We start from the raw sequence: 21,295 nt of genomic DNA on the forward strand, positions 1-21,295 counted from the left end.
CAATGCCACGATCCAACAACGTGTGTTCTGTTTCTTCCGCATGCATGCACATCTACACAGACACACATCAGTCTCGAATATTATGCAGCAAGCCATATTTTATAATTTTATAAAATAATCGAGCACAAATACGGCTGAGATGCCAAATTCAGCGGCTGGAATTAGCTGAGGTAAAGTGACGGCTCACAGACAGCAGTGGCATCTACCTGTCACTCAAGTGACCGCACCCTTAATTACGCAGAACTTTAAGGCTTAATATAATTTAAACGAATGAGTTAGAAAAAAATTCACCCCCCTCACAGTTGTCATGAAGGGCCAAATTTGCAGTATAGACCAAAACCACAATTTGAACCAACTTGTAAACATGTTTTTTTCTGCTATAAACTTGGCCAATTTAACATGGGAGTCAATGAGATTCTGCTCTCTTTTGCAGCCTGTCCCTAGCGGCCAGTCGATGAATCGTAGTTTAAGTCACTTCCGTGTTGGCTTCATGAGAGACTGGGGGAGGTTGCCGCTTGGTATTATCTCAAGAAAATTATTCAGTTAAATCATAATATTAAAATCCATAAAAAAAGTTTTAAAAAATGAAATGATGCAGCAAATTTTTTTTTGAACACGCTAGCTGAAAATTATTTTTAATAGTTGGTAGAAAAGTCTCTGACAGTTTCAAGATTTTTTCTGTATGAATAAACAAATTGCTCATAGTACTCTGGTGCAATTTAGGTCCATTCTTCCAAACAAACTGTCTTTAAATCTTGAATATTCTGGGGGGCCCTGGGATTAAGACTGGACCATTCCAACAACTTAAATTTTTCTACTTTGCAGTATGCTTTGGATCGTTTTCCTCCTGGACGGTCAACCCATATCTCATCCTCTTCATCCTGGTGGATGGCAACAGATTCATCTCAGTACATTTATCCATACATGGCTCCATTAATTTTCGCTTGAATAATATGGATTCTGCCAGTACCATGAGAAGAAAAAAAACAGCCCTATAGCATGATGCTTCCACCTCCAAACTTCACTGTTGGTATGGTATTTTAAAGTCATACGCAGAGCCATTTCTCCTCTAAACATGGTGTGTGGAATTATTGCCAAAAAGTTTGTTTTTTGTGTCATCTGACCAGACTACAGATTACATTAATTCACAGGCTTTTCCTAATGTTATGTAGCAAACTTAAAATGAGCTTCATCGTGCTTTTTCTTTAATAATGGAGCCTTCCGAGGTGAGCGTGCATGGAGGCCATGGCAGTGGAGTGCATTGCCTATTGTGTGTGTGCTTTTTTTTTTTTTTTTTTTGCTGCCTCCAAGTCTTTCTGGAGCTCTTTCTGAGTGGTCCTTGGCTCTTGGGCTACTCTTCTGACTAACCTTCAGACTACCCGATCAGAACTTTTGCAAGGAGATCTTGTTGATGCTGATTGATGGTGGAGTGATGCTCCTTCCATTAGTGGATATTAGCCCCAATGGGGATATAGGTGTTGCGAAATCCGATGGTGACCAGTGCCGTTGTTATATATAGTGCAACAATCTTGTTGCGAAGGTCAATCAATCAATCAATCAATCAATCTATCTATCTATCTATCTATCTATCTATCTATCTATCTATCTATCTATCTATCTATCTATCTATCTATCTATCTATCTATCTATCTATCTATCTATCTATCTATCTATCTATCTATCATCTAATAAAATATATTAATATGTAAATGTATACAAATAAATGTATAATATAAAAGATAAATATAAAAGGTCTTTACCTTTCTAAAGCTGTGCATTCATAATATACATTATGGATATGTGTGCACAGCTTACGTTTTATGTGTTAGGTGCTGTCAATATGTGTACATTTTATATTTAAACATACAAAAATGTATGCGTAAATGTCACTTGAGAATATCTACCAATACTTAAATAAGATCAGGTTGTGTGTGTGTTTGAAACTGTGGTGTACAGTAAAAAACTGATGAAGAAAAGCCATCGAGAGCTCTCTGCTTGCTGAAGTGCATTTGATTTGTTTAACATAACAGTGTGTCTTATTACTTCAGTAGTCCTTTGTCTCAGGAGACTGTTTCTGGGGTCTAATTAATATTCATAGAACAAAACCTGGAATATTCTTTCCTTCATTCTAGCAGTTGTTGTACTCACAAAGACATGTATCCACATAGAATGCCTGGATATTTTCTCTTCTTGTCCAAGCTTTTCAAACTTTCCACTTTCATCTCACTTCCAGGCCGTTGAGCCACTGGGACATCCTAGAAAGGAAGAAAACACCTCAGAAGACTCTCTTTCACACTTCCACTCACTTTACTCCCACAGCTGTCACAGCATTGCCAGATCCCTCAACACACCATGAGCACTCCCCTTGAGACACATTCCTCACTTCACCTGAGCAAACCATGTTCACCTCAGAGAGAATTTTTGATACTGCCATTACACACTCTTGCTACCTAATGCCCTGTGGATAAAAAATGTTGAACAGTACTTTATTTATTTACAGTATATATCTTTTGGCTAAAGAAAAGTTATTTTATATATCCATGCACAAAAACACTTGTGTGTCCTTGTTTGTACCAATTTACCCTCTCAACCTATTAAATAATAAATAAACTGCAGAGTAAATTTGAATAAAACAGAAAAAAAAAGCAAAGTAAATTTCAATAAGCAGAATTAAATAAGTTTTGTTCCAGATGGATCTAATCTTTTTTATTAGACAGAATGTCCACGTACCACCCTGCTCTGGCTGGAGGAATGTGGCATCCAGTGTCCAGATAAACATGCAAATGATGGATCTGTAACTGATTTGCAGGCAAGGAGAAGGTACTGCTTACCATCCCAATTTGAAGTCACATAATCCTTTCACACAAGCATGAAATAACCTGATAAACTGATGTAGACTTCATTAGGTAGGATTTGGGACAAGCTGTGTGTATATGTTTTAAAAGGCAGGGAAAGAGAGATAAAATCCCATTCACAAAGGTTTGTCTTAATCCCAGCAATTAATCCATTATCACAGTAATCATAACAGTATCATCAGCTATTTTCTAACGAATGTGAATATTAACATACAGTATTAGATTATTGTTGTGAATTTTCCCAAGACGAGGTTCCAAAAATTCCCCAAACCATTCATTATGAGCGAATGTGCCTAAATTATAAAGCAATTGTGGTTGGCGGTAATAACTTTTGTGTGAGCTCTACACATTTCTACAAACACATTTAGACTAATGGCCTGATTGCAAAGCAGCTGGGGGCCACACTATCATTCCTTGTGTCTCCAGAGTGAGATATTGCCTCAATAAATATGGCTAATGGGTGAACATGCCAACCCAGGGTAAAACACTTCAATAAGAGGAAGACTGAGTATGACAGCTGAGGGATCCATCAGAAGAGTGGAAACTGTTTAAAGATGATTAAATAGCTTGTTATTTGTGCACTGGCTGATGATTGTTTGCATCTATAAAGAGCGGGTGGGTAGATGGCCACCAAAAAGAACTCAAGGTCTCTCATTTTGCATCTTTTTGTTCTATTCTAAGTTAAGTAGCGTGACTAAAATGCAATGAGATGTAATATACCAAGAGTACCCAGATTATGTTTGTTCACTCGAAAAAATGAAATGTGTCATTTTGGTACTTAACTTTGTTACTTTATGTAATTAACGTCCACTGTTTTTGCTACGTTGCAGAAGTGGCAACTACCGAAACTTATATGGAGAAGACAGCGCTTTACAAATGTAAGTTGATGTACTTTATCATCGCCACCCCATGTTGTGTTTCAATTTTTTTGTAATAGGTACTATATGTAAAATGCCATTTTAGGGCACTTATTTTTATTTATATACTTGGCCAACTTGCTAAAGCTAGCAGCAACCTTATTTCCCTCAACTGAATGCAAAAACATTATTAAAAAAATGTGTTCCATTAGAGATGATACTACCCTTTGTACATACATACATTAAATGGCTGAGTACATAGTGTTTACTGAAAGCATGCAATGTATATAATTTGAGGCACAGCTTCAAATTTCTTTCTTTGCAACTGTTTTAGCTATTCCCTGCCCTCTGTATCACTATGGCAACTGTAACCATAGCACGCTCAGATGTTCAAAAAGCGAGGAGTGGAATTTCACCCACAGCTGTGTGGCTGTTGAGGTGATGGACGTGTGTGGAGAACATGAGGTTGAATGATACTGACTGATTGATTTACAGTTGTGTGTGACACTGAAGGATGTGGGCCCCAGATGTGATCCTAGAAGAAGCTGCACATAAGGACTAGGGTGCTCTCTATGGTTTATGAGGCTGTTAATTCTTACTATGTGTTCCCCAAAATAGAGCTCGACTTTACCCCACAGGTAATAGCATAATAGCAAATAATTTTTCCATTACTGCTTTTGTATTGGTCTTTTACTGCAGTGTGATGTTATGGTGACAGACGTTTTAGTATTTTTTTTTTTTTTTTTTTTTTTGACTAAATTACTTGTGCTGAAGAATATATAACTGCCTGTAGATTATGTATTGGTAAGCGTAAATTACACACTGTAAAAAATCAACAACAACAACAACAACAAAAAAACACATACATAAAAAATACCGGCAGATTTTCAATATACTCATATCAGCACTATTTAAATAATTGTGTCTCTTGATGTTATGTGACTTCTGGAAATGTCCTTTTATCACAAAGCATTTTTCACAAGATTTTTCTACAAAAGTATATGATTTTTCATGTTAAATATAATGCAGATTTACTGTATGGTTATCATGGTTTAGTTCCAATGAAGACAAAAAAGCAACAGTCTTTAATAAAGCAAAGGAAAAATATATTTATATATAAACAGGAAAAGCTGGACAGAGATTAACTAATAAGACACCATAGTAACTAATGAAAACTAATGCAGACATGACAGAAACATGTCTCGGAAAGGCAAATTAATGTCCAGCTGAGTAGTGAGGGAGGGAGGAAGTAGGCTTTGGTGAAGGGCGTGGAGCTGGTGATGGCCAGGGATGACCCAGAGGAGTCGGCAAGAAACACCATGGTGGTAAAGCTGAAGGGCTGGGCGGCACCCGGGAGCTTATCGACGCTGGCGGAACCTGGGTGAGTGGAGGATCCGGCAGAGCAGAAAGGAGGGGAGAAGCCCAATGACACCGTAGGGGTGGAGGGTGTAGGTACCGCCGCAATCCCGGAAGTCCCTGGCGGAAGCTGGACGTCGATCACCGGACACTGACCTGGAGTGAAAAGGGAGCCCAGCGTCTGACCGGCCAAGGTGGAGACATGGGCCTGGAGGCCCGAGGTGCAGCCAGGGCCTCAGCCTCATACCGAGATAGTGGAGGGGAAGCCAGGTAGAGGAGTTGCACAGAGCTAGTGGTGGGAACAGAGCCAAGGAGCTGGATAAACACCAGTGGTGCCAACAGATCCAGGGGACTGGTCGTAACCAGCGGAGGAGGTGGGACCAGGAAATCAGGCAGCAGCATTGGCAGAAGAACTGGATCCGCGAACCACAGATCTATCAGGTCTAGGTCCATTCCTGGCTCTGCGATGGACTCCGCATTCATCGACTCCAGTGCTTTGATGTAATCTGGCTCTGATTCCGAAATGACCTCGGTGGGTGCCTCGGGGTCACTGGCCGTGAGGGAGAGGCTGACATCCTGGAGCATCCAGGCCAAATACCCCAGAAACTTTCCGGTCTCAGGTAGGAGGAAGAGACGCATCGCTGATACATGGTTATACATTTACTCATTTTTGAGGGTTGGTTATTCTGTCATGGTTTAGTTCCAATGAAGTTGAAGAAGGATTAAGTAGCAACAGTCTTTAATAAATCAAAGCAAACACAAGTAAAGCCAAAGGAAAACTAAACAGCCCATAAACTCAAACAATAACAAATGAGGACTGAACAAAGGATGGAGTATAAATACACATAGGCCCTGTCCCAAATGGCACACTTCATGTGCACTTTCGGTCTTGTGGACTTAAAATGGCCGCTGCATATGCGTGTCTATTAAGTCCACGAGACAGAAGGGTGTCCCATTCGTAAATTTAGCTTTCAGAAGGGTGCCCACTATGTGCCCTTGAAGCACACTTCTGCTGAGCTCGCAAGTCTGCGAGCTACGCAGACAACTTCTACCTGGCAGTCAAAGCGGCATTACGTCACGAAAGTGCGGACTCAGAAGATAAATGTGGACACTAAACAGGAACAGCTGGACAGAGATTATTAGACACCATAACAACTAATGAAAACTAATACAGACATGACAGAAACAACTAAACAGGAAATAACTGTGACAATGGTATACTTCTTGGATCAATTTTTTTTAAAGGTGCTCTAGAATCAAAAATTGAATTTACCTTGGCATAGTTGTATAACAAGAGTTCAGTACATGGAAAAGACATACATTGAGTTTCAAACTCCATTGCTTCCTCCTTCTTATGTAAATCTCATTTGTTTCAAAGACCTCCGAAAAACAGTCGAGATCATTAATATGCATGACCCCAATATTTGCATATGCCAGCCCATGTTTAAGGCATTACACAAGGGCAGCCAGTATTAACGTCTGGATGTGCAGAGCTGAATCATCAGACTAGGTAAGCAAGCAACAATAGCAATAGCGATAATAACTGACATGATCCATGATTCATGATATTTTTAGTGATATTTGTAAATTGTCTTTCTAAATGTTTCGTTAGCATGTTACTAATGTACTGTTAAATGTGGTTAAAGTTACCATCGTTTCACAGAGACAAGAGAGCCGTCGCTATTTTCATTTTTAAACACTTGCAGTCTGTATAATGCATAAACACAACTTCATTCTTTATAAATCTCTCCAACAGTGTAGCCACGGAGCACTATCAAACTCATTCAGAATCAAATGTAAACATCCAAATAAATACTATACTCACATGATCCAACACATGTATACAGCATGCATGATGAACATCTTGTAAAGATCCATTTGAGGGTTATATTAGCTGTGTGAACTTTGTAAATGCTCTGTATTATAGTCAAGGGATTTAAAGGAACTGCAGCCTGAATTGGTGCAAAGTTGCCTCAAAATAGGCAGTTAAAAAAATTTATTTAAATATTTAAATATTATTATTTTTATTATTATTATTATTATTATATTATTATTATTTATTTAAACTATATTAGATTATAATTATAGTATATATATGTTATATTATTAAAAATATATATTCGTATCTATTAACTAAACGTGTTTGACTGTAGCATTTTTAAATTCTATTTCTGTTTGAATTCCAAGCATTATTTATAGTGCAGTGTGAGAATGCTTGTTTGCTCTGCCATTCATTGCGATGTGCATCTGTGGTATGAGGGTAGCTGGAGAGGCATTCTCCAAACAACAGGCATGTCACACAGTGTTGACTTACAGTACCGCATTTGGCAAAAAGGGAAATGAGTTGACAGTTTGACTGCTTGTTTGATCTTAGGCTGGCTGCTGTCAACAGCTGCACACAAACACACACACACACACACACACACATGTTTGTTTTTGTGAATTGTGGGGACTTTCCATAGACTTCAATGCATTTTACACTGAACAAACTGTACATTCTATCCCCCTACCCTGCCCCTACCCCTAAACCTAACCCTCACAGGAAACTGTGCAAACTTTTACTTTTTCACAAAAACTCATTCTATATGATTTATAAACCCATTTACATTGTGGGGACCGCTGGCTGGTCCCCACGATGTAGGTGAACTCAGGTTTATATTACATCATGGGGACATTTGGTCCCCACAATGTAATATAAACAAAAGCACACACACACACACACACACACACACATTTTTTTTTCTTCATCTGAGCTCATGACTACAAGGTCAAAACATTTTAGACACATGCAATGATCTTTGATCAGACAGAACAAATAGGCCCTCTTGACTTTTCATCTTTTAAACAACTTTCACTATATCAGTATGCGGGAAACTGGAGACTTAAATTATGAAGAATTCCAAAAAAATATATTTTTTAATTCCAGTTTGTAGTTTGAATGTAAGTATAAAAATTTAGTTCAAATATTTAGTTGTATTTAATACATTTGGGTTTTTTTGCACCATGATGGAAGAAATTTTCCAGAATGCTCTTTAAAATTCCAAACTCTTCAAAATGTAGCCAAACAACATTAAGCGAGTTGGACGATTCCATCAGTAAATCCCCTTCCCGTCACTCCAATTCAAATCCCACTTCAGCATCCTTATGATGTGGCCTTTTCAAACCCCAGCTCATGAACGAGACAGTTCTTGAATTCAAATTTTTGCCAACTGTGTGAAGAGTAAATAAATACTCTTGAATTCTCTTTTGAACAGAGCTCCCACAAATGCTTGGAGAACCCAAAGAGATTTGCCACATGTGTTTATGTGAATTGGAGATCTACCTGTCAGGCTTTGCCTAGATTTATTACGAGCAGAAGATAGGCAAACAGTGTAGATCTGCCTTTCTCAATCTCTTCAGAACAGGAGAATCCTTGCCAGCAGCTGATAGAAAAGATGCAATCATAAGCCATATTTCAGTGCTGCTCGCTCTTCTTTTGCTCTTTAGGAAGCAGGATGGAACTATCTCTGAGATGGATGTTTAATAAAAACATGCTATAAACCTTTACATAAAAAGGGGAACTGTGCCTATAATAAATGTATGAAATAAGGTCAAACGGCATCTTAATCTTAAGTTATGCATGTACATTCATGTTCTTGTGATTGAAATTTGACCGCAAATCCGGTTAAATGTCATGAACGAAATTGCTCTAACCCAATAAATCGAACTTCTAACTGTTCTTAATAAGGTTGTGCAAATTTATACTTTAGCGTAATAAGATCTAAGTTGCAGAATTAAAAAGTGATTCATCGTTGGTCGACATACCAACATTCTTGACAATTTAATGGAAGTTGGGAGCCGGTTTATTATGTATGCACTCTTAGATGTATTGTGCTTATGCACCCTAACTATGACAACTGCATTTCTTTGAATATTTTTTATGAAGATGACTCAATTTCAGGCAGGAGTGATATATTCAGTATGCAAAGTAGAACTTCAAAGTTCCACCTTGTGATTGGACTTATTTGTTTAGTGCTTTTCTATGTCACCTCGGGCCTAGCTCAACCAATTTGCGCACCTTAAAATTGTCGGATAGCTGCTACTATCTCCTGAAAGCTTTCGCAAGGTTCCTGCTGTCACAATTTACAGGTTCACCTAAAGAGCCCATTCCATTGGTTTTGTTAATATGCAGTGAGAAAGACTTCAACAGTGCATCACCTCACATATGTCATGGACGTCTTCACATAAAAAGTCCATAACTGTTAGAAATAGGTTTGTGTGAGGTCTTTAAAACGCACCCTGCATTCTCTTTTACAGTGCTAATGGTGTCAAGGTCTCAGTGTCTGACAGGGCTCTGAGTGACACGGTAACACGCCTGGAACGGGCCCGAGGTCTGATAGAGGTGCGATTCCATTTCTATTGCCACCTTTGTGCCCGCAGCACTTCTTCCATGGTGCGTATCCTCCACAGTCACCTCTCTCCCCCTCCCGTTTTCTCTCTATTCTTCTCTCCTTGACATGTTCCTTTTCCCCATATCTAATTTAAAATTGGCTGGTCAGCACAGACCTGACCTCTCCATTACGCAACTCATAATTGACTTCCTAGAGAATTTAAGTCATTTAAGTGTCTCTTTCCAAAATCAGCAGGTTAGCAGGCAGGTCTCAGGGAATCTGAGGCTATGAACAAGTGTAGGTGTCTCTCTGTGTACGTGAAAAGCCTTTAATGCAATTTTCTTTGCTTGCAAATTGACATATCTTCGCAGTGACGACTATATCCTGAAGTTATGCTTGTTGTAATCTTCATAAGTATGCATTTGCTGGAGAGGTGAATATCAGACTTCAAAGAAATGTAGATGACTATGTTTGCTTCCAAAATGGGCGACTTTTCCAGCTGAAAAAACCTGCCTTAGACCCGCACTGATTGGCTTTGTGGGTTGGCCAGGTATGATGGGCTTAGACAGGCTTATTTAGGATAATCTGTGACATTGCATGAGGAAATCGTCCTCACATGTCGGCAATCCAGACAGCCTGCACTCCTGCTAGCATACCAATCAGTGGATTGAAAAGCTTTTGGTTTATTCTCCTTATGAGAAGCATAGAAAGTGTACATCAACAACCAGTGTGTGAATGGCAATGTCTTTCAGGTGAGGCACATTTTTGTAAACTAGTTTAAAGATCTCATGGTATGTTTGTAATTTTTTAGATGTAGAAGAAAATGATAAATAATGGCAATGTTTATGTTTTTTTTCAGTGCTTCATCTATAATGGTGATGTTAAAGTGATCAACCACTCTGTTGTTGCTATGGTTACTTCCTCAGGGTAGGTAATAAATAAGATTTTCATTGAAATACAATAGATAATCATGAAATAAAATAATTAGTATACTTAAATTTGTAAATAATATTAATGAACTATATCTAAAGTTAACTATATAATAAATAAAAAAATCATGCAATGAAAAATAAGAAAAAGATTTTATTATTATGTTTTAAATTTATTTATTTTTGTTTGTGGCAATTGGTCCCATAAAGGCAACTATGATTTCTGTTCACAATATTCAGCTTCTGGTGTTTGAATCTTTTTAAACCATTTAAATCTGCAATCCCATGGTACGGGACAATTTTAAAATTTGCTGAGTACGGATGCGGGAGGAAAGATTCTGAAATGTGCACATGAAGTGGGAGAAAGAAATGACTCGTGGGTTGCCATAAAATATAATAATCTAGTAACAAGCACGCAGAAGTCTGTAACTGAAGATCTGAAGCGTTGTTTGTGTGGAAATTGGAAAAAATAGCCTATAGACCTTATTCTCCAGAGAAACAAGTGCGCCGCCATCTTTATAATATTGTCTTTGAACTTCCGTTTTCACGGTAGCTCAGTATATGGCATTGCTGTCAAAGAATAACTAGCTGGTGTAGTGGATTTACTTATTGTAGAGTTAACAACAGTTATCATGCATTGTATGTTTAAAGCAGACGTCTTAATAAATGTCAGTAGACTGGGAAGATTTTAAAATTAGCATTTCATTCATAAATACGTAAGATCGCTGTGGAAATACAAACCGGAAGTCAACAGACAACGAGCGCAGCGCTGAAAAGGGGCGGAGCTACATAAGGTAATTGAGCTACTTTTACACTGTTGCCTCGGGTTGTTTTTCATGTCCACGGGTTGAAGCGAGCCCAAATAACATGCTATTTAGCCCTTGGAATGCACATTTTACTAAGGGAACCCTGCCAAAAAATAAAAAATTGTTTTACCCCCTAGAACGTGATTTTTATCAGGGGACATTTTGGGATGAAATTTATCATGGTAGGCCTATGTGACGGGGTGGTAAATTTCATCACAAAATTTCCACAAATCTTCCATGTGGTCAAGTTTCTCACCTAGCGTACATGCATTCAGTCTGAAATATAATTTTCTAATATAATTAATCTATTTTGCGTGATGGGGTGGTATAGGTTTAAGCTTGACGGGCCCTGCCTAACATTAAAAAGCAACAAATAAACAATGTAAAAAAATGTACATAGTTGCCTGCTTTTGTTCTTGGTGGCAATAAGGCTCAAATGATGTCACTTAGGCTTTGTGATGTCATTTAAAGGAACAGTGCATTATTTAAGTTAGTGTGACGGGGTGGTAAGTCAAACTGAGGGACTCGCACAAATCATGTAAAATTGGCTATGTAATAATCTTCAAAAAAAGCATTTTATAATATATCATGTTAGAAAGAAAACTTGAATTAATAACTTTAAGCTTTGGAAACAGACTTTGGGACATTGTTTTGCCTTATGCATCTGATCAAACATTGCGGACCCAAATGGCACCCGTTTCGTATAATGACTCATGTATTTGAGGAGTGGAGAAGAGTGTCTGGTATTTGCTGTCTAGTCGTAGCCAACATGACACAATACAATCCACTTGTGCCCATATGCAATACAGATGTTGTCCTATTCACAACATGACAATATATAGCTACCAAGCTAGACTACTGCATCTTCTGAGGCAGCGGCAGAAAGGTAGGAGGCTGGGATGTGTGGCTTTAGTCCATGCTGTCGTCTCCACCGGTTTGAAAACATGTCTCCATTATATGAAAGTTAAAAAAAATGTGAAAGTGACATATGAAGGCCAATTATGGTAACCCACACTTGGAATTTGTCCTCTGCATTTAACCCATCCAAGTTAGTACACACCCACACACACATTAGGAGAAGTGAATAGTGAACACACACACACTGCAAACCGTGGACCCACACCCAGAGCAGTAGGCAGCCATTTGCTGTGGCGCCTGGTGTCATTTTCTGCTGGTACTGAGAATCGAACCCGCAACCTTTGGGTTACCGGTCTGACTCTGTAATTATTAGGCCACATATTAGGCCATTATATTGTAATTTTCTGCTCATCTGGAACTTTGCAACAACACAGCCTTGTTTCTGCAGCAACTTTCAGCATGTTTCCTATAACAACGTCTGATTTAAATTTTTATTTTACGTGCCATGAAAATCACATAAACCACACAAAATCCGATCAGAGTCAAACTGAAACAGATTTCCAGAAATGTGCATTGAATATAGGATTTCAAACCACATATGAATATAGCTTGAAACAGGTTTAAAAAATAGCATTTGATTTTTTTTTTTTTTTGCCGTTCACCCTTGCTAAAACAATGAGTTTTTTATTTCCTGATTAGCAATTCTACACTAACCTGCAATTTTTGCTGGTTTCAGAACACACACCATGCTGGATATTACCTGCTATTCATTGTCACTTAAATGTAATGCTTTAATGGTTGGTTAACTCCGGAGATCCAAAAGCTAATGCCAGTCCTTTGCCTTTGTGACTTACCTATGATGACTTGACAACCGATCTTGGGCATTTCACTCACACATTTCAGAGTCCTGATTTACACCACAATTTAAACATTAAAAAAAGAAAAAAAAAATACTTTTAAGACTCTCAAACTTTTGTTTGACTTTATTTGGAGGGGTTCAAGCCTCAATTAATTGATTCAAACACCACAAAACTCACATTATTCACACCCTGACATCAACAGAACAGGAATAGTTTATTTTTACCTGGTTTTATACTTGAGCAAGGTAATAGAAGACACACAGGATCTCACAACCAACTTTTTTTCCATTTTTTTTATTTATTTAATTCACAGAATACACCAAGAAGTTAATTAACACCCACTGCAGAGTGTCTCGGTAAATAAATCTCTCTTAATTGGGATATTTTACCCAGCTTTGGAAATGTATATGCCATTCTCAACACCCCCGATGCCTTATGGTGTTGATGAGAATATGATAAGCCTGTGAGTGAACTGGGATTTCAATTAGGAAACAGATAATAATCTCCAGAGCCTGTCTCTTCATTCATACATTACTAAGATTGGGAGTCTAAAGTCATTATTCCACCTATAATGGGATGAAAACATATAATTTACACTTTAACTGTGAAAAGGTCTAATATGTTATCGAAATCAGATTCTAAAAATAATTGTCTTGATTGTCTGAATAATACCTTTTCTTTTTAATTGATTTCTGCTCTTTATATTCAGGGAAATATCATGGGAGTGTATCTGTTGGTGCAATTATTATTGCGTAACGATACCAAAGCAAATGGAGAGACCTTTTTTCCTGACAGGATTATGGGGTGTCAACCAGCTCAGATGCATGTAAATGAAAGCGGCATCTAGCTGGAGAGCGGTGCGATGGAGAAGTAGAGTGGGGTCTGACATTGACAGATGGGGTGTGTCTCCGGCTATCGGCTTGGGCCCCGCCTCTACACCACGTTGCCCTTTGAAGGGTGCCAGAAAGATGTACCCTATAACTCAGCAGTAGATTGGGGCATAAGCGGACGAAGTGAGAGAGCTGGCCCACGCTGATAAAGCTTTGCCCTTGAGAGGTGAGGAAGGGACAGGAAAGGTGAGGAGGGGACAGACATTCACTTGGACATTTACCAACAGCTCTAAGGATTAATTCAACATGGACCTGTTAATTCCCATAATTCCCAGAGCTCATCATGATTAGAGAGTTCTCAATTCACATGTGCCAGCATTTCCTTTATAAAATTTCTGTAGTTTGGGGAATTAACATTGGATTGTTTAGACGAGGAAAGCCACAACTGTGAGAGTCATGAACAGACAAAAAGTAGCAGAGCAGTGGAGATGAATAGAAATGGTAATGAAAATCAAGAATTAAACTATATATGCTAGATTTATTTAGCCTGCTGAAAAAAAAAATAGCGGTAACCAGCCTAAGCTGATTAGGTGGTCTATTTAGTTAGTTTTAAATGAGTTTTGGGCACTTATCAGGGAAACCAGTTTGCTGACTGGCTAAACCAACTAAAAACCAGCAAACTGCCATAGATTGCATAAAATGCTTTTTCCCCCCTGCAGTGTATACTGAACATTTTTTATGATGCATATTTTAAGTATATATATATTTATATACATATTTTAAGTACATACAGTACAATATATGACACAGCCATTTGATTAGCAAAATACACAAAGTTCCTAATAAAACATATTAGCATGCAATGTGTACCATGATACAAGCTATTGAATAAGTGTTTGTAACTGTCTGAAATGTGCAGACATGCAGGTAATTGTCCATAACATTTTCAAAAACTTCAGGCAGCTCACTTTTTAGGTATATTTTTACCTTCACCCTTCAGGCCCTTTTAATTTCCATTTTTATGTCTTACCATTGTTTGATGGATGATGTTGCACTGTTGTCATGTTTTGTCCTTTTGTTCTATAGGGGAAAATCAGTACTATTGGGCCAAAAAAAAAAAAAAAGAGAGAGAGAGAGAGAGCATCAATAGTCAGTATGCCAGGGAAACTATAATAAAATGATTCACTAATTTTGGCACAACTTTTGCCTTCATATCAAGAAGGCTATTTTGAATCTGTAAGCTTACAAAGCTGCTGTCTGGGGTGATCTGTTTGTTTCTCAGTGGTCTCCCCACTCACATAACATCTGTGCAGTATAGGAACCATCTGTAGTTGCCTAATTGCTCATTGGTCAATTTAAATGTCTCATATTGCTCACATGACAGGTTGCAAGCTCTGCCATTTATTTAGCTTGTATAATGATATGACTTTTAGCCCAACAGTTTGAACCCAAAGAAGGACTATTGTAATGCAAACACCTGCCCTAAAGCTGAAGACTGAGTTTAGGAAGGTTTCACCAGGACTGGATTTCTAACAGTTCATCAACTTCTTTCATTGACTCTCAGAATGGATTCTATCAGGGACATCCTAATAGATGAGTACAGTCTCTTTTTTCTCTCTGTTCTTGTCCACTCTGATTATAAAGGTTGAGAAAAGCCACTGAGCCACAGATAGATAGATAGATAGATAGATAGATAGATAGATAGATAGATAGATAGATAGATAGATAGATAGATAGATAGATAGATAGATAGATAGATAGATAGATAGATAGATAGATAGATAGATAGATAATTTTGTTCATTAAAAAATGTCAACTGTGTTTCTATGCACATAAACTGTGGAAAGTCTGTTTTATTACTTGTTAGATTTTCATCATATTGTGAAGGGCAAACATTGATTTTTCTGCCTAACAGAGAAATATATGCCTTGCCTTTGCCAGACATGCAGTGAAAACAATGAGTTATGTATCAGTTTATGTAACAAATTTATTACAAGCCCTGTTTTTGGAGAAAATCATTTTCCTACTTTGGTTTATTATCTCTGGAGCTGAGATGGTTGACAGGAAATAAGATGAAATGTATCCATCACTGTATGCAGGTTGCAGTGAAGCAGATACAGACAATGATTGTTGCAATAGAAATGCTTAAATAAATTTACAGATAAAGAGAAATAATCATTAAACAGCAGATAACTTTGCTTTTTCCAAAGTTTATTCAAGAGAACATAAATAAACTTTGTTTTAGATGAAGTCAAATTGTAGGTGGAGCTGAGCATGAATACAGACCGATAGTGATAAAATAATACAATACAAACTAATCTCCAATAATGATACAGATGCATCCCTCATCATAGCTTTTGCTTTGTTAGTTCTTAGGTCCCCTTCACTGCAGGACAAACACTCATATACCCCCACTGCTTGCTCAGTTTAAGTTAGGGCTCTTGATTTCCCATGAGGCTCACCTTAAATGGTTTGAAAACATGTCCCTTTAATTAGCACAGTGCTAATATCCATGAAAGATCTATAGCATAACGTAGAAAGCTTCTGTTTCATTCTTTGTTTCTTGTGAGGTTTTGAGAAAAAAACATAACCTGTTGTAATCAATTGGTGTAAAAAATAGTTTCATCTCAGATTCAGTTAAAAAAAAAAAAAGAAAAAGAAGAAAAAAAAAAAAAAAACGATTTTTATCAAGGTCTCACCATACGCAGAGGGAGCCCTGGCTGTCAGACCCATTTGTCGTTTTGACTTTCAATAAGACACCTTCACATATACTGAGGAGGTGTCAAATATACCAGGATGCAGCAAATGATTAATATAGTGTGAATTAGTGTAGACATCACTGTCTTCACTCTGGAGTGCTGGGATTGTGGTCTGCTGCAAGTGAAATAATATTCCATGTGTTTAATATTCTGTGGAGTGAATCACATTTTTGAGTAAACCAAATCTAGGGGGGTCAATTTTAAATGTGATGATAAATATTCTATGTTTTCTTGCTTAGGATGCTCTGCACCATATCTAGATGAATGGAAAGGCAAGTTGCAACTATGCTGTGCAGGGTTTTTTATTTTCTCAAAACATTGATTTCTTAAGTCCAGGGGGTGATTTCATGCGCAAGTTCATGATTTCATGCCATCAAAACAATGTAACTCAATTCCTTTTTTAGGAACAGGAGCCCAGAGATTTCCAGCACAGACTTGCAATGAAGGACAAAAAAAGGTAGACATAATCAAAGGTGATTAAAAGCATCTTGCTTTTTGGCATTAAAAAAAAAAAAAAAAAACTTAATTCACAGAAAAATTCACATAATTTATTCCACTTTATGTTGTTCATAACCTGTATGGCTTTATGTTTTGGAAGACAAAAGGGAAGGTTTTGAAGAACTGCTTGCTCTTTTCTGTGCAATTTCTTTGAAACTTTAAACTTTTCAAATGGACAAAAGCACCATAAGTAACCATAAGTCTTCTGAAACCATATAATCAGTTGGTAAACAGGGCAAAATTCAAGTTGGTCTGTCCAATTTATGAATCAATCATTACGACAGCTTGAATCAGCCAATTCCAATTACAGTTCTTCAAAATTTCTCTAGTTGTTTTTCACAGAAGAAAGAAACTTCGGGCACTTTACATGACACTGTTTTCAACTAAAAACTGAAAACGTATGTGTTTTGGCCATTCATTTACACGACAACGGCGATTTGGTGGCCTGAAAATGCAAACTTTTGAAAACGGTCTCTGTTTAAACAACAAAAACGTGAATGCACATGCACATTACATGTTAAGTCTATAGTGTTTCATCGCCATCTAATAGCCTGCCAGCAGAATACAGCGTTTTTAGTCATTTTCGCAGATTCGTATGAATGGAATGAATCGTTTTGAGAATGGTGTCGTCTGTACGCGAAAAACTCAAAGGAAAAACTTCTCCGTTTTAAGCATATCGTTGTCATGTAAATGTACCCTGAGTTTGGAATTACGTGGGGGTGAGTAAATGATGACAGAATTTTCATTTTTGGGTAAACTATCCTTTAAGAAGCAAAATTGCGTGTGATAATGAGGCCTGCTTTCAAAGAATCTTTTCAGAGTGAGTTTGTTTTTCTTTTGAGGCACTTAGACCATTAAGCAAGTTGTATGTTTGTTTATTTTCAGCATAAATTTAGCTAAATTTTGTGAAGTTTATGCTGTTTATAACAGATTTGCAACAGGGTAAGAAAAATTTACATAATTCAAGATTAAAACAAATCTTGTGCAATTTTGTTATTCACTCTTGTTTTAAGAAGGACAAAAATACCTATTAAGAAAATTGCATTTGTTGCAATACAAAGTCATTGGTTTGATGCTTGGCAATTTTTAGTTGCTTGAATGAGGACTTGTAACTTCATCTATGAGGAAAAGGCAGTACATTTTCACAGCTTATACTGTGCCAGATTTGTCTGTGGGCAATGCAGTTAACAAAATTAGAGTACTTCCACGTTTGGCCTATTTCTGTCTTTACAAGCTTCTCTAACTGAGTTCTTCCTTGTGTGCCCCTGGTAATAAAGTCACTAACAAAACCAAAGAGTGGAGAGGCTGACGTTAATTAAGTTTAATTATATCTTCGTCCTCTGCCACCTATCTGCTTTAGAAGAGCAAACTAATGTCAGCTGTAGGACTGAGAGCATATTAGGTCAGGGGACAGAAGGTGTTTGATTAGTTTGTCTGAGGCCAGAAGACGTTGAGCAAGATTCTTATGTGCTGTACTTGAGACAACTCGCTGTTTCCATAATCAAAATGAATTAATCAGACATTCAAAGCTTGACTGTTCCTGCATGTTTGAAGTTGTTTGACATCTCACTTTGGTATATTTTTCATGAAGGGCCTTTAGCAGTGGGAAAATATGATTAAAAAAGGACATTGCTGTGAATGTTTTAATCATCAGCCCTGTGTTTGTGTTTGCAGCTCTTGAAAATCCCTATGGCAGCTTTGTTTTTTTTGTATATCAAACGTTTCTCTTTTGCTTGAGTGTTGGAAATGTAATGTCTTTCACTTCCTAATTAGGCATTTTTTTCAGTTGCCCAGAGCTGCAGTTTTATGTCTTGTTTAAGGCTTTGTTATAGAACTGTACAGTATGTTTCTTAGTAACTATGATATATAATATAAATACCTTTTTTTCTTTATACGTCATACTATAGATCCTTTTGGTAAGCTCTCCTGCTTTATTAAATGCTCTTCTTCTGTACATATTTAGCAATTGATAAATCCTTTCACCATCCTTAAAGAATTAGTTTAGACAAAAATGAAATTCTGTCGTCATATACTCACCCTTTTGTCGTTCCAAACCTGTATCACTTTCTTTCTGTTAAACACAAGAAAGAGAGTGATTTTTTATTTTTTTTTGTAGTTGTTGTTGTTGTTGTTTTTTTAATAAATGGTGTACAGTGTTGTTTTGGACCAGTGGTTAAAATCATTTAAATCATTTATATTAAACTAACTTAATAAACTGCAAAAATAAATAAATAAATAAAAAATCAATATGGAATTGAAATAATCAATTACTTTAGAATTACAATATTTGTAATATTTCAATTATTAAAATACATTAAAAAAGTTTGTGACCTTAGTGAGGTCTGATCGCGCTCTGACAGCGGAAGTGATGTCTAGCACTCATTGAAGTATAAGCGCAAGACATTACTGCCGCTGTCAGAGCGCGATCAGACCTCACTAAGCGAATGCTGAACGCAGTTGGACATAGTGGTGTATTAGAGGTAAAAAATGATATAAATACTGTGCGGTTCTTCGCACAAACCGATCATTTTGTGTCTTAGGACATCAATGTGTCGTCACGAGCTGCAGGGTTTAATTTGGATTTGTCTATGCAAGTTTTTTTCGAATCTTATTGTTCGAGTTCCCATTCACTCCCATTTTTTGACTGACAGACGGCAGCGGTTGGAGTTAAAAATCATCATTTGTGTACTACTGAAGAAACAAAGACACCTACATCTTGAATGAGCTGGGGGTAAGCAGATAAACATCAAATTTTCATTTTTGGGTGAACTATCCCTTTAAGCATAATGTGTAATATTGCACTGCATGTTGCGTATCCTTAATCTGATCTTTTTCTCTTGGATTCCCTCAAATCTGCCCACCTTTTTATTCCATGTCTAGAAAAGCATTTATATCCTCGCTCCAGAGCAAAGCGAACATATGATACAGGATTACTGGAGACTGTGTCCCTCGGCCCTCGTTCTCAATCTCATTACGGAGGAATAGAGGAGATTCTCTCCCCAGGGAGTTGAGGTGATGAGGTTCAGAAGAGAGAGGATGAACTCTGACCCATGATCTATACCTGTGACAGTATGATGAATAAGTCTGCTCTGCCTTTAGCTCAATGCTAATGGATCTCTAAACAACAGTTTTCTGCTGTTTACACAGACATTTTCTATGCAACAATCTCTCAATTATGTCAACCAAAACATTAATCACAGTTTTCCTCTAATGAGTACAGGACTTATGAGTACAAGACTGAGGGGCAAATTCTATAAAGTTCTGTCATGACAACTCTCACAGTGTTCGGCATGGTATTGGATATGACAAAGCTGATATTTGGAATAAATCTGCTATGCTGCTATTGCTGCTGTGGTTGGTTATTGCTGCTGCTGCTGAGCATATGTGGGACTTGCTACAGCCAATACATACATGACATGCTGCTGTGAGCAAATAAGACAATATAGCATACATGAATTACCTGTAGCAGATCTATACAAATAGACCTGGAGAAGGTGGAGGGTTTCTGAAAGCACGCTGCACTGCTATAGCAAATGCTGACCAAATATGTGACGGTTGAGCAGCAAGCTCATTGGCTACTGATACAGCAGGAACCAATCAGCTGTGCCCAATAGAGAATGAAGTGAATGCAATCAGATTGAGTTAAAGGGTTAGTTTACCCCAAAATGAAAAGTTTTTCATTAATTAAAAACCTTGTGTCGTTTCAAACCTGTAAGACTTTTGTTCATCTTCGGAACACAAATGAAGATCTTTTTGATGAGAATGCTGTCAGATTTCCTTCCATATAGACTACCTCTGCATCGCTTCAAAAAGTTCATAAAGAGATCGTAAAACGAATCCATATGATTCGAGTCCAAATTTTCTGAAGAGACTCGATCGCTTCTTATGATGAACAGATTTAATTTAGGCTTTTACATATAAACCTTGATCAGCGAACATAAACAGAAACTCAGCCTAACCTGAATGACGCACAACAACAAACCTCTTCCGGAAGCTCAAAAATTCAAATCAATTGAGGTTCATTCTCATGAGTTACGCAGCACATTTGAGCTTCTAGAAGATGTTTGTTCACTGATCAGTGTTTATATATGAGTAAAAGCCTAAATTACATATGTTCATCATAAAAAGCAATTGATTCTCCAGAAAATTTGGACTAAACCACTCAATTCATATGGATTTAAGGACCGATAAGTCTGCACCATCTAGTTTCATGACAGAACCGTATTTGTGCTACTTTTGTGCAAAGTATTTCAGCGCAAAGCCTATGTGTTATTTTTATTTTTTTAAGTAATTCACATTTTGTCAGTGCCTCCTTTA

The 21,295-nt window shown here is 37.4% G+C and overlaps 1 long non-coding RNA gene across 1 annotated transcript in view; it reads left to right on the top strand.

The window, feature by feature from the left end:
* LOC137019169 (uncharacterized) overlaps positions 1-19,683 on the top strand; it is a 36,118-nt gene extending 16,435 nt beyond the window's left edge. The window contains exons 2-3 of the long non-coding RNA XR_010894974.1: positions 16,885-16,937; positions 19,630-19,683. This is a non-coding gene — a long non-coding RNA (uncharacterized lncRNA). The remainder of the gene's footprint in view (positions 1-16,884; positions 16,938-19,629) is intronic.
* The last annotated feature ends 1,612 nt before the right edge of the window (positions 19,684-21,295 follow it).

The sequence above is a fragment of the Chanodichthys erythropterus genome, chromosome 1 (genome assembly GCF_024489055.1).
Source record: "Chanodichthys erythropterus isolate Z2021 chromosome 1, ASM2448905v1, whole genome shotgun sequence".
NCBI lineage: Eukaryota > Metazoa > Chordata > Actinopteri > Cypriniformes > Xenocyprididae > Chanodichthys > Chanodichthys erythropterus.